Below are 11,789 nucleotides of genomic sequence, written 5' to 3' on the forward strand. Positions count from 1 at the left end.
AAAGGAGAGGGGGAATAGGCCAAGATATCTCATATAATAAGATTTTTCTTTATTACAATGAGCTATTGCAATGATATGGAAGGGAAGAGGCAAGGGGGAATGAGGGAACCTTTGCTCTCATAAGAGATGACTAGGAGAGGAAACAGCATATATACTCAATGGGGTATAGACATCTGGAGTAAGAAGGAGGCGGGGAGCAGGGGGAATGGGTGGGGATGTGAGTAAAGGAGGAGAGGATGGACCATGGAGGGAGAGTGGTCAGATATAACACATTTTCTTTTTTTACTTCTTGCAAGGGGCTGGGATTGGATGGCTTGCCCAGGACCATAGGGCCAGGTGGATTCTGGGCCTAAGGGGTGGTATGGGGGTTCAGGGCTTCTTGGCCCCGGGACCAGGGCTCTGTCTGCTGCGCCACTCAGCGACCCTACAGCAGAGTCAGAGTAAAAGGAGAGAGAAAATGTAGTACATGGTAGTGGAGAAATAAGAAAGGAGGGAGTTGCAAGCAGCAATGGCAATGGTGGAAAAATATGGAAGTAACTTTTGCGATGGACTTATCATAAAGAATGTGATCCACCCACAACAGAGTTGTTGGTGTTAGAACAAAGACTGAAGCACAATTTTTATTATTATTTGGGGGAGGGTGCAGGGCAAGTGGGGCTGGGTGGCCTGCCTGGGGCCACATGGCAGGGTGATCTTTGGGTGTCTGAGGCCGGATTTGGACCCAGGTGCTCCTGGCTCAAGAGCCAATACTCTGTCTGTCACCCAGCCACCCCTACTATTATTACTATTTTATTTTATTTTGGGTCTTTTTTTTTCTTCTTTTTGGTTTTTGCAGGGCAGTGGGGATCAGGTGGCTTGCATGTCACATGGCTGGGTGATTGTTGGGTCTACGGGGCTGGATGTGGGCTCAGGTGCTCGTGGCTCCAGGGCTGGTGCTTTGTCCATTGAGCCACCTGGAAATACCTACAATTATTACTATTTTTTTATTTTAATTTTTTTCTCTCCCCTTTACTTTATCGCTCAAGCAAGTCTATATTCATGGGGGAGGGGGTATTTCATTTACTCTTAAACAAGAATATTTTATTAATGTAAAAAAAAAATTTGTACAAAATGAGATTAAAAAATAAAAGAAAAGAAAAGAAGAAATCATCCAAAAAAAAAAGAGGGAAGATTGAGAGGGAGAAAAGAAGAAAGCTCAGGATAGAATCTTGGGCAATATTCTCACAGAGCATGATGTGGATGATAAACCACTTCCCAAATGTGAACTGCCTGAATTATCACAGAGTAGATTAATTTTTAAACTGCATTTCACTTCATTGATTCATGGTTTGGGGGGGGCTACTCCCCCTAATAATTCAAACAGAGCAGCTATTCTCTCTCTGCCTGATACTTCTGCATAGCATGCCTCACTGTCTGTCTCCCTTTGTAGCTTCTATTTCACAAATAAGAAAACATACAAATGAGAACCATCTACCAGTTTTGTAGTTCCCCAAATTAAAAGGACTTGGGTAGTTCCCAAAGGGGGTGTATTCCACTGTGAGTCCTTTTCACTCTCATTTTGGGTAACATCAGTAAGTAGATGGTGATTTGGAAGTACTGATGAGTTGGACCACACTCCAGTTGTTCTGTACTACAACTACACCTTTTAGGTAGTCAGTTCTGGAGAAAAAATGCAGGGTTGTGACTAAAAAGCCCATTCTAACCCTTTTAAAAAAATTTTCTATTAATTTTTAGTATTTTTTTAATTTTGAATTCCAAATTTTCTCCTTCCCTGTAGTACCTCTCCCACCCATTGAGAAGGCAAATGATAAGATATAAATTATACAATTGAAGTCATGCAAAACATTCCTATAATATTAAAGTTGCAAAAGGAAAAGTAAAGAAGTATGCTTCAATCTGCATTTGGAGTTCCATCAGTTCTTTCTCTGGAAATGGATAGCATTTTCCACCATGGGTCCTTTGAAACTGTCTAGGATGATCATCTTGATTAGAATAGCTATGTCTTAGGGCAGCTAGATGGTGCAGTAGATAGAGCACTGGCCCTGGAGTCAGGAGGACCTGAGTTCAAATGTGACCTCAGATAGTTAATGATTGCCTAGCTGTGTGACCCTGGGCAAGTCACTTAACCCCATTGCCTTAAATAATTTTTTTTAAAAAAGAATAGCTAAGTCTTTCACAATAGATCATTCTTACAATAATGCTGTTATTGTATACAATGTTATCTGGTTCTGCTCACTTCATTTTGCATCAGTTCATATCTTCCAAGGTTTTTCTGAAATCATCCTGCTTTTCATTTCTTAAGCATTTTACAAACACACACACACACACACACACACACACACACACACACACACACATATATTTGTTAGGGGGTGGCTAGGTGGTGCAGTGGATAGAGCACCGGCCTTGAAGTCAGGAGTACCTGGGTTCAAATCCGACCTCAGACACATGATACGTAGCTGTGTGGCCTTGGGCAAGCCGCTTAACCCCGTTTGCCTTGCAAAAACTAAATATATATATATATATATATATATATATATATATATTTGTTATATATTTATATTACATATATAGCTTTCCATTACAATCATATACCACAACTGTTCCCCAAATTGATGGGCATTCCTTCAATTTCCAATTCTTGGTCACCACAAAAAGAACTGCTATAAATATTTCTTAATATATAGATCCTTTTCCTTTTTCTTTGATTTATTTGGAGTGCAGTCTAGTAGTGAATTAAAAGGTGAATTTAAAGGTATTCATAGTTTTGTAGTCTTTTGGACATAGTTCCAAATGGTTCTCCAGATTGGTTGAACCAGTTCATATCTCCACCAATTGTGCATCAGTGTACCTATTTATTCAAATTCTTTCCAGTTTTTGTCATTTTCCTTTTCTGTCATATTAGTCAATCTGATAGGGGTGAGATGGTATCTTACACTTGTTTTAATTTGTATTTCTCTTAATCAATAGTGATATAGAGTATTTTTTTTTTAGGTTTTTGCAAGGCAAACGGGGTTAAGTGTCTTGCCCAAGGCCACACAGCTAGGTAATTATTAAATGTCTGAGACCAGATTTGAACCCAGGTACTCCTGACTCCAAGGCCGGTGCTTTATCCACTACTCCACCTAGCTGCCCCTTATAGAGTATTTTTTCATGTGACCACTGAGAGCTTTGATTTCTTCTTCTGAAAACTGCCCGTTCATATTCTTTGACTATTTATTAAATGGGAATAGTTCTATATATATATATATATATATATATCTACATATGGAAAATATATGGAAATAGGTCAAATTTATATATATATATAAATTTGACCTATTTCCATATATTTTTGAGAAACAAGGCTTATCAGAGGAATTTCCTGTAAAATTTTTTTCCCAGTTTCTTCTCTTTTAAGCTTGGATGCATTTGTTTTAAATGTGCAAAAACTTTTTTATTTCATGTAATCAAAATTATCCATTTTACTTCTTCTCTGTTTCATAGTTAGTCATAAATTCTTCCCTATCTATAGAAATGACAGGCAAAAATTTTACATACTCCCCAAATTTGTTTGTATCACCCTTATTTCTAAATTATGTATTTTGACCATATCTTGGTATGATTCAAGATGTTGGTCCATGCTTAATTTCTTCCAAACTGCTTTCCAGTTTTCTAGCAATTATTGTCAAATGGTAAGTTCTTGACCCAAAAGCTTAAATTTTTGTCATTACTATGGTCATTTACTACTATGTATTGTATACCTAATCTATTTCACTAATCTACCTCTATTTCTTAGCCAGTACAAGACTGTTTTGATGACTATTGTTTTGTAATATAGTTTGAAATCTAGTACTATGAGGTTTCCTTCCTTCACATTTTTCTTTCATTGATTTCCTTGATAATCTTGATCTTTTGCTCTTTCGATGAATTTTGTTATTATTTTTCTAACTCTACAAAATAATTCTTTGGTAGTTTGATTGGTATGACGCTGAATAAATAAACCAATATAGGTAAAACTGACATTTTTATTATATTGGCTTGGCCTACTACCCATAAATAGTTAATATTTTTCCAATTGTGTGGATCTATCTTTATTTGTATGAAAACTGTTTTGTAATTGTGTTCATATAATCCCTGGGTTTGTCTTGGCACCCATTCCATCTTTCAATGAGGTCAGTAACTTGGGGTTGATAGAATAAATTAAATAATGGGATTATACCCAGCTTTGTTTATACTCATTCTTGCTATTGACCAGTAGATCATCTGTGCAATGATGATAGCCAGTGTCATACCTCAGTATCACCTAATTATATGTGCAGGGGAGTTCCCATGCCTATGGAAAAACTGTGAATATATACAGTACTCCCTTCCAAATGAAAGCAAACTAAGCTTGTTTGTTCATTGTGATATGAATTAAGAAGACATTGGCCAACTCAGTTATCCCATATAATTTCCTGACCACCTGTTATAGTCTTTCTACCACTGTTATATCTATATTATATATAAAAACCACATAGGGTTTTTAAGTAAAGAACATAATACTGACCTTTTAAATTCCCAAGATCAGGGTGGATATTCCTCCTTGTTCCACATGGTGTCTTATAAAGTAAAGCATATGTGACCCAAGATATAACTGCCCAGGGCATCTCCAAAAGTATCCATTTTCTTGACCTATCAAGACAGACCAGGTAAATGCTCCAGTGATACTGAGGGAAAATAACTTGAAGGGCTTATAGGCTAGTTTTTCCCTAAACTATACTTAAACTTAAGGGAAATGAGGTTCAAACCACTAGATATAGTAGCTTTTAAGGTGATCTAAGAACAAAAGTCAGTTTGCCAGTAGATACAACACAGTTCTTTGCTCACAGTTCTGATTGGTCAATACAGAGGTCAGGGATCTTTATCTAACTGAATGTTGTAACTTTATTGAATATCCTTTGCTTGCTATCACTTTTTTTTAAGGTTTTTTTTGTTTATTCTTATTTTGTACAAATAATGTTTTTTTATACATTACTAAAATATTTTTGTTTAAGAGTAAACATAGTACCCCCTCTCCCCCCCCCAAAAAAAAGACCCACATGAGCGATAAAGGGGAGACAAAAAATTAAAATTAATAATAATAATAATAATAATTGTAGGTATGACCAGGTGGGGCAGTGAACAGAGCACTGGTCCTGGAGCCAGGAGCACCAGAGCCCAAATCCAGCCCCATACACCCAACAATCATCCAGCTGTGTGACCCCATGTGACCCCAACCCCATTGCCCTGCAAAAAACAAAAACAAAAAAGACTCAAAATAAAATAAAATAGTAATAATAATAGTAGGGAGGGCCAGATGACAGACAGAGCACTGGTCCTTGAGCCAAGAGCGCCCAAGTCCAAATCCAGCCTCAGACAAACCAACAATCACCCAGCTGTGTGGCCCCAGGCAGGCCACCCAGCCTCATTTGTCCTGCAACCCCCCCCAAAAAAAAAAATAATAATAATAATAATAAATGTGCTTCAGTCTGTGTTCCAACACCAACAGCTCTGTCACGGGTGGATCACATTCTTGAGGATAAGTCTGTCACAAAAGTTACTTTCATATTTTTCTACTGTTGGCATTGTTTATCGCAACTCCCTCCATTCCTACTTCTCCACTACCATGTACTGTATTTTCTCTCTCCTTTCACTCTGTCTCTGCTGTAGGGTAGCTGAGTGGCACAGCAGATAGATCCCTGGTCCTGGGGCCAAGAGGCCCTTAGGCCCAGCATCCACCCAGCCCTATGGTCCTGGACAGGCCATCCAATCCCAGCCCCTTGCAAGAAGTAAAAAAGGAAAATGTGTTATATCTGACCACTCTCCCCCCATGGTCCATCCTCTCCTCCATCACTCACATTTCCCCCTTCTCTCCTTCTTACTCCAGATGTCTATACCCCATTGAGTATATATGCTGTTTCCTCTCCTAGCCACCTCTGATGAGGGCAAAGATTCCCTCATTCCCCCTTGCCTTCCCCTTCCATATCATTGCAATAGCTCACTGTAATAAAGAAAAATCTTATTATATGAAATATCTTAGCCTATTCTTCCTCTCCTTTTTCTTCCGCCAATTACATTTCCCTTTTATTTATTAACTCCATTTTTACACCATATTATATCTTCAAATTCAGCTTTCTCCTGTCCTTCATCTGTAAAAGCTCCCTCTACCTGCTCTATTAAATGAGGTCAATATGAGTACTATCAGTATCATTTTCTATACAGGAATACACATAGTTCATCATCATTAAGTCCCTCATATTTCCCCTTCTCCTCCACTTTCTATGCTTCACCTGAGTCCTGTATTTGAAGATCAAACTTTCTGTTCAGCTCTGGCCATTCCAATAGGAACATTTAAAATTCCCCTGGTTCATTGAAAGTCCATCTTTTTCCCTGGAAGAGGACATTCAGTTTTGCTGGGTAGTTGATTCTCAGTTACATTCTAAGCTCTTTTGCCTTCCAGAATATTATATTCCAAGCCCTATGAGCTTTTAATGTAGTTGCTGCTAAGTCCTGTGAGATCCTGACTGCAGCTCCACAGTATTTGAATTGTGTCCTTCTGGCTGCTTGTAATATTTTCACTTGGGAGTTCTGGAACTTGGCTATAATCTATAATATTCCTGGGGGGGGGGGGGGGTGTTTTTTTGGATCTCTTTCCAGAGGAGATCAGCGAATTCTCTCCATTTCTGTTTCGCCCTCTGCTTCTAAGATATCTGGGCAATTTTCCTGTAGTAATTCTTTGAAAATGATGTCAAGGCTCTTTTCCCAATCATGACTTTCAGGTATTCCAATAATTTTTAAATTATCTTTCCTAAATCTGTTTTCCATTTCAGTTATTTTTTTCAGTGAGATGTTTCGCATTTTCCTCTAATTTTTCATTCTTTCGGTTTTGAAGTATTGTGTCCTGATTTCTTGTAAAATCAGCAACCTCCCTAAGTTCCGTTCTTTGTCTGAAGGATTTGTTTTCCTCAGAGAGTTTACTTATCTCTTTTTTCCATCTGGCCAATTCTGCTTTTGAAAGCATTTTTCTCCTCAATAACTTTTTTCTTTTAGGTTTTTGCAAGGCAAACGGGGTAAGGTGGCTTGCCCAAGGCCACACAGCTAGGTAATTATTAAATGTCTGAGACTGGATTTGAACCCAGGTATTCCTGACTCCAGGCCCGGTGCTTTATCCACTGCACCACCTAGCCACCCCCTCAATAACTTTTTGAATTGTTTTATCCATTTGACCTATGCTGGTTTTTAATATGTTATTTTCTTCAGCATTTTTTTAGATCTCCTTGACTAAGCTGCTGACTTCTTTTTCATGTTTTTTCCTGCGTCTCTCTCATTTCTTTTCCCAATTTATCTTCTATCTCCCTCACTTGATTTTCAAAGTCTTTTTTGAGCTCTGTCATAGCCTGAGCCCAATTTCTGTTTTTCTTGGAGTCTTTAGATGCAGGAGCTTGTGCTTCCTCATCTTCATATTGAGTATTTTGATCCTTTTTTTGGGATCACAGGCAAAGTATTTTTCAATGGTGTTCCTCTTTTTTCTCTGTTTACTCATTTCTCCAGCCTGTGCCTGGTTTGGGGGTGCTTCCTGAGCTTTTGAGTATTAGTGGGACACCCCAACAAGGATCTCAGTGTGTGAGTCTCTGTCTTCCCTCCTGGTCTGTGAATGACCATAAGCGCACCCCTCTGCCATGGGGTTGAGGTGGGGGGGCCCTGCTGTTATGGGGGGGCCTAGACTGCAATCAGGATCTGAATGTGGTCAGAACCCAGAGTCTATTCCAGGGACAGAGAACAGAGCTTGGCAGTCTCTCTCTCTTCACTCCCCTCCCTAGGCTCAGCACTCCTGCCCTGGGGGCTCCTGCTTACCCGCTCTGCCTGCTTCCTGTTCCTGGATCTGAGCTGCCATGGCCACGTTGCTCGCTGAGTGCCCTGAGGACTGTGCTTCACGTGCTTGCTCTGGCAGAGGTCCCCCCACTGACCCCCCAAGTTGTGCTTGGTGCTCCCCAGAGTGTAGGGCAGGAAACTGTCCCCACTGCTGTGAGCCAAGGCTCCCACACCCTGGGGCTGCCTCCAGGAGGCTGAAGTTCCTTCGCTCTGGCAATCTACCCCTCCAACCCCAGGGAGAGGAGCCTTTCCACTCTTTTCCAGGTTACCTTGGGTTGGAGAACTGCCTCAATGGATCCCTCTGTGGGTTCTGTCTCTCAAAAATTTAGAGTCCTTAGCTTGTAAGTTTTAAGAGAGAGTACCTAAGAGATGCTCCTCTTTTGTCGCCATCTTGGATCTGCCCCTGCTATCACTTTTATTAACCACTAAATTGTAGGCAAGTGTCTCATTTTGTTCCCATTCAGGATCTGAACCATCTGGCCCAGGTTAGACCTAGCCTACCAAAAAACCCTAATTAGTACAGTTCCCAATTATAGTTACTAGTTAGTGGCTATAAGATAATAGACATTCAGGTTGCAAAATAACACCTACCATGATGCACATCTTATTCTGACCTAGGGGCTAATTCATTTCCCCCATTACTAGTACCTCCAACCTTTTTAATTGAGGGGTATTCATACTTTAGGTGCCATGATACAATAGTAATTTCAGACTCTGTGTTCTACTGTGTTAAGGAGGCCTTAGAACACCAGTTCTCCTCTCCTAGCCTAACTTCACAAGGTGACCTCAGAACCATTGTCTCCATTGTATTATGTTAATTCCCACTTGAAATCCTAAAGATTACCATATAATCTTTGACCCCATCTACAGCACAAAATACTGGGGACAGAAAAACAACCTAAGTTTAATCATTATTCTTAAATTCCATTGTCTTCCCCTAACCTTTAAACTGGACAGGGATTGTGAGAAGGAAGAGAAGGATGTCTGGATGATGGAGTTGTTCAAAGTCTGAGGTATAGACTAAACTTAATCAACATTGCTAATCAAGTTGATCTGGGCGAAGGAGACTTTGATAGCCCCCATCTTTTTTTTCCTCTCTAGGGAAAAAAACAGATGATCAATATATAGTCCTCATTCTTTGTCAGTTCCTACCTCTATTTGCCCCTGCTGTTTGAAAGGCACTGATTGGAAGCTTGGTTCTTTTGCCAAATATCTACTTTCTACCTTGTCATTAACTATGTGATAAATTTTATAAGCCTCCAAAAATACCCAGGCTGTTTGATGTATCAATTTTCAGATAGTGATAAAGAGAGGAGGAAGAATTCCCTCCTTCTAGAGAGGAAAAGAGAGGGAGATAGTGTTATCCTCTACAATCCTTAAAAAAAATACTTCCAGGTCTACTTTCTTCTCATTTATAAAAAGACAGAAAAGTAAACCAGTTAACCAGAAAAAAAGAAAAGCTGTTATTGCTTCAGTCTGAGAGGCTTGGAGCAGACAGACTTCCTGATTATGATTCAAAAACATCTCCTCTAAAGGAGAAAGAGCAAAGACAGTCCACAGGTGTAGTAGCCTACCTGGAGGGCATCTACTGTGCATGCCTGGTTGCCATAGTGACACTGCTGTTGTGCTGCTAACTAGCGTCACCATCAGAGCCTCTAACAAGCTCCCTCTAGTGATTAGTCTGGGAGCCAGTTGGTTTCTTTAACAATGTACCGGAAAAGCAGCCTAAAACTGTGTTGTGTTCTGGCCTGGGCATCTGAGTGATCTGAATTGGTCAGTAGAGTTACAAGTAACTGGTCCCATATTCACAGCCAAATGTGTGGTTGGAGAACTGAAGGGTCTCCTCATCTAAGTAACTTTGCATCACAGAGGTGTCTAGAATAGAGTTAGAAAATTGTTTTAGTCATTTTAGACTCTTCTTGAGCCCATTTGGGGTTTTTTTTTTGGCAAAGAACCTGGAGTGGTTTTGCCATTTCTTTCTCCAGTTCATTTTACAGATGAGGAAACTGAAGCAAACAGGGTTAAGTGACTTATTCATGTTCCCACAGCTTGGAAGTATCTGAGGCAGGATTTGAACTCAGGAAGATGAATCTACCTGACTTCAGGACTAGCACTCTATCTAGCTGTCCCATCACCTAGCTGTCCCAGAATTAGAGAGCCCTGAGCTCAAATCTAGACTCAGACCCTTACCAGCTGTGTGACCCTGGATAAGTCATTTAATCATCTTCTGTCTTCATTTCCTCAACTGTAAAATGAAGATAATGAATGATAGCATCTGCCTCCCAGAGTTGATATAAGGTCTCAAATGAGAATGATTAATAATTGCTTATTCCCTCTCCCTTCCCAAAGACGAGTCAGAAAGAATCCAAAGTTGAAGTACCAGTAGCTGTAGCCCGCTCTAATTCTCCTTGCTAAGATCACCACCCCCACTAGATTTTTCCCCTTTCAATTTCAGATTCCACTAAATCTGATGTCTTGCATCTACCTGACTGAACCTTCTGCAGTAAGACCAGAGGTTCCACCTGAGATTCATGCCTGCCGGCATGCTAGTTCTCTTTTAGCTGAGCAATCTCTTTCCTCTGTTTCTCCACAACTGCTAAGTAGAGCCAGTACCATAGTTTTCACCATGCTCCTCCTGTCCTAGTTTCTTCCTAATGCATTGTCCTACTCCCTCTGGATCTAAAGAACTCGCCTGCCGATCACAATGGTGGGATTTCTCCCTTGCAGGTGAGACTACTGTAGATATTCAGTAGAACATTCCAGCAGCTGAAGGGTCTATTACTTTTTTTTTGTTTCCTCCTTTTCAGAACTGAACTGAGACTTCACTGTAATAGATCCTGCTATGACAAATTGCTCTGAATTGGGTCCGGTAATTTTCCATAATAAGGCTTCATTGCCAAAGTACCACTTGTGTGGTTATTAAAGGAGACAAAATATGAAACAACTCTCAAGGTTATATGATAGGAAGATACAGTTTCCTCTATCTTGTTTATTCCCCCTATGAAGATGCTCTCATGACTCCTAGGTAGCAGCAACTGGATAGGGCAGGACCAAGTCACCACATTAGGGTCATACCATGTTGTTATATTCTAGGGTGTTCCTTCCCAAGGATCACTGCAACAGAGCTTAGACATTAGCTTGAGGTGATACCACATCAGTGAGGAAGAGAGGTTTTGCCTACCTCTAGGGGTGAATTCTGTCATGCATCCTCTAACCCTAGCTTAATTATATTTGCCCCAGAATTCTGGTGAGGTTCTAAGAGGCACAAGGCAGACCTAAATGGAAAAAGATCACATCTTAAAAAAAATTAGAAGAGAATGAGATCAGATAATTTCCATAACTATGGCTTAAAATAAACTTCTTAACCAACAATAGAAGAGAAACAGAGTTAATAGGGAAATGTGTTTTAAGGACCTTTTTATGGATAATGGTATTATGTTTCTTGCTTTCTCAAAGGGAAGGGGAGTGGTAGAAAGAGAGAACTTAGAACTGAAATAAAAAAATAAAATAAAATTTAAGCAATAGTGGGGATTAATGATAATAATAGTTAACATTTATATGATGCTTACATATATATATAGGGAGGGGGTAATACATGATTGATAATTATTATCACATTTGAACTTCACAACTACCCTGGAAGGTAGATACTATTATTATCCTCATTTTACAGATGAAGAAACTAAGTCTAAGGGTGGTTAAGTGACTTGTCCAGGGTCTCACACACCTAATAAGTGACTGAGGCCACTTGAACTCAGATTTTTCTAGTTCCAGGCCCAATGCTCTACTTACATTGACCTAGCAGTCAATTTTGTCCATGAAGTACAAAATATGTAATTTCATAAAATCACATAAAGTTAAAAAGGTTTTCCATGAATAAAACCCAATAAAAACAAAAGTTTTTTTTAAAAAAGAAA

This window comes from Macrotis lagotis, chromosome 4 (assembly GCF_037893015.1).
Source record: "Macrotis lagotis isolate mMagLag1 chromosome 4, bilby.v1.9.chrom.fasta, whole genome shotgun sequence".
NCBI classification, from domain to species: Eukaryota; Metazoa; Chordata; class Mammalia; order Peramelemorphia; family Peramelidae; genus Macrotis; species Macrotis lagotis.